This window comes from Ictidomys tridecemlineatus, unplaced genomic scaffold (assembly GCF_052094955.1).
Source record: "Ictidomys tridecemlineatus isolate mIctTri1 unplaced genomic scaffold, mIctTri1.hap1 Scaffold_233, whole genome shotgun sequence".
NCBI classification, from domain to species: Eukaryota; Metazoa; Chordata; class Mammalia; order Rodentia; family Sciuridae; genus Ictidomys; species Ictidomys tridecemlineatus.
In genome coordinates, this window is record NW_027522008.1 from 424,506 (window position 1) to 427,886 (window position 3,381).

The 3,381-nt window shown below is 41.0% G+C and overlaps 1 pseudogene; it reads right to left on the minus strand.

The window, feature by feature from the left end:
• Positions 1–601: 601 nt before the first annotated feature.
• LOC144373103 (sorting nexin-5 pseudogene) lies at positions 602–1,508 on the minus strand (annotated as a pseudogene).
• Positions 1,509–3,381: the final 1,873 nt, after the last annotated feature.

A 3,381-nucleotide genomic window follows, 5' to 3' on the forward strand; every position in this document is an offset into this window, starting at 1 on the left:
GTGCTTGTGCCTACTCATTGCCAGAAGGCACGTGTCTTCTACACCTTTTCTTAAGTGACTGAAGACAAACTACATGAGAATCCAGTATTTAGATTCTGCCCATTTTGAGGTATTAAATGCATAAGGAAAAGATTACTTATGTCCAAGTAACATGCAAAAAAATGTCTTTAGGGGCTGGGATTGTGGCTCAGTGGTAGAGGGCTCGCCCAGCATGTGCTCGCCCAGCCCTGGGATCTCTCCTCAGCACCACATAAGAATAAATAAATGAAATAAAGATATTGTGTCCAACTACAAATCAAAAATAAATATAAAAAAAATTAAAGGCTGGGGTTGTGGCTCAGTGGTAGAGTGCTTGCCTAGCATGAACAGGGCACAGGGTTCGATTCTCAGCACCACATAAATGTAAAATAAAGATAATGTGTCCACCCAAAACTTAAGAATAAACATTTTAAAAAATTAAAAAATATATATATTTTTAAACCAACATGGTTAAGTGTTAAGATTTTTAGAAATCAGAATATTTATTCACATAATTTTAAAGTCATAGCTAATCATACTTTACAGTAATGATTTAAGTGATGCAGTTTTCACATTTGTTTCCTTCAGAGAAAAGGTAGATTAGTTGTTTTTGAACAACTCAACTCAATGCAGTTTTGCAAGAGGAGACAGAGTTTCCAGCATGCTTTATTTTCAGTTCAGACACCTCAATTAAGTTCTTTCTAAATTCTGCCACTGTCTTCTGTTTGAAATTTATAAGCTCTTCTTTTGCAGATTCAGAAAGCTGTTCTAATTTCTCATAGCATTTCTGCTGGTGTTCCTCAGCCAACTTGACATCTTTGCTTTTTAATTGGGCCTTATCCAGAGCTTTGTTTGAGTTCTCTAGTTGATGAAGCCTTTGGTGCCTCTGTATAAGAGACCCTTTGCAGCCTCTATGAGCATTTAATATTGGAGAAGCTCTGTCAATTTTAAATCTTCATCTGATAAGACTCTATCCTCCACATTCCTAAGGTTTTCAAAATTGTTCAGCAACTTCAATAGGTATTTTTTGATGATCGTGGGTTTACCTAAAGCCAGGCTGTGCAAGCTGGCTGCAGTGTGAATATACTCATCAGCAATATTTGTATGAGATCTGGTCATTCTGTCTGCTTTAGAACAGGAATCCTTGATCCTGTGGGAATAGTAAATAAGAAAGTTCTCTTGCTCCAAGAAGTCATCCACCTCCTTAACTGCAGGAAAAAGAACTTCATCAGCACTTTTCACTACACTTTTTAAAAAGCCACCAAACATCTCTTTTTTTTCACTGAACACTTAGATCCTGATCATATTCTAGGAAAACATGAAAGTTGTGATTTACTGAGAACAGAATGAGAAGAAAGCTACTGAAGAAATACTTCATGAGAGGACATAGTCTTCTTAAAGAAAGCAAGATACTCAGCTTCCAGTTATTGCTTCATCTTTGCAAATTCTTCTTTGGTCATAGGCCCTTCACCCTCGGCCGGTTTCTGCATCTTTTTTTGAGGACAATTAAAATTTGGTTTTGTAGGAGCAGGAGGAATAATAAGCCTTGTCTGTGGCTTCAATAGAGTAACATGTAGCCACTCAAAGTTTCGATATCACCTGGTGGGAGAAAACTCTGGGCTCTGAAATGTGGGCTGTGGAGTCTTGGTGTGACTGCCTACTCAACCTTATCTCTGTCACTGAGTGCATCAGGTGTGTCAATCTGAAGTGAGGGATCAACATTCAGGTGCACAGACACAGACCTCAGGTTGCACGGTCCTCCTGCTGTTGCAGCCACTCGGGAACCATGGTCTTGGCAATGCAGCTCTAGAGCAGATGCTGCCTGGCCTTACTTAGCACCACACAGAGACCATTGACCAGAGGACTGCGACATGGAGAGCAGCACTGATGCTCTTCCAGTGAGGTGCATGTTGACAGAGCACAGTCCCTATATTGTTGACCACAAAGCTTCTGTGTTGAGTGAGGCCCAGAACGGTATGTGTAGTCTGCCTTGCCACACGATCCACCAGATACAATGGTGCTTTGATGGTGCTTGTGATATTGATGCTGTGAAGAGCCTCAGGCAGGGCTCTAGGTGAATCATCACTCAGGCCTTCAGGATTTTTGAGCAAATCACTGTAATCACCCTCAGAAAACTATCTCCATTTTAGAGATACGTCTTAGCCTGCTACCAGACTTTCATAGAGACTGAACATTTAACTATGGGCCACCAGGTTACCATGTGACCTCAGCTGCCCTCACAACCTGCTATAATCTGGCCCCCCAAGTTATTAGGTGGCATGTGCAGTGCAGCACCGACATTGAGTGGAAGAGGTACATATGAGATTGGATTGGGCAGGCCCTGATGCTGCAAGTACCGTACATGATGTATTGCCCTAAATGCCCATGGCCCCACAGACTACGATGGAGGCAAGGAAGAGCAAGTCTAGGACACAGGAGATCTCTTATATTTTTTCTTAGTATCATTATACTCTGCAAACATGAATTAGAATGGAATTCTCATAGTATTGTCATGACCTGTGGACACCAATGGGAATTATAACACTTCAATTCAGACTTAAGACTCTTTGGGATGAATGTTTAGGTCCCTTTCCACACACCAGGTAAAGATCTGCTGAGCTTTTGATGGAAACAAAAAAAGAATATGAAATGGGTAGTGAAAGTAGATACAGTTGGCCCTCCATGTCCACAGTTTCTGCATCTTCAGATTAAACAAATGTAGACTGAAAATTGTGTCTATACTGAATATGTACTGACTATTTTTTGTCATTATTCCATAGACCATACAGTTTGCCAATCATTTACAGTGCACTGTCACTAGAGTTGACTTAAAGCATACAGGAGTATGTAGTTTATAGGCAAATACTGCAGCATTTGATGTAAGAGAATTGAACATCCATGGACTCAGGTATTCATGGAGGAATCCTAGAACCAATTCCCCTGAGATACATGATCAGTTAACACAATTGAGGACTGTCATTGTGTATGTTTGTGTACTCTCCACTCTCTATATATTGTGTTTATACTCTTCCTTCCCATTTATTAACATGAGACACTTTGCCTTTGTGCCATAGTATTTAATAATTTTAAACTTTATGCCATAGTATTTAAAATATTGGACCTCCACAACAAGAGCACTCAAGGAAACTGCTATCCTGAATAGCAAGTGGAAATCACCTCTGGTTCTCCCAGCTTGGATGGCAAAAGGCAGGGAGGAATTCACGACTCTGGGCTGGCAGGTCAGTCTCACATATGGAGCCCACATCCTGCTTGGCTTCCATTTGGTCTCCCTACTCCCTGATGATTCTCTCCTGGAAGAACTTGCACCCAACTCTCACTGCCAGGTCTGCTTCTGGGAGCCCA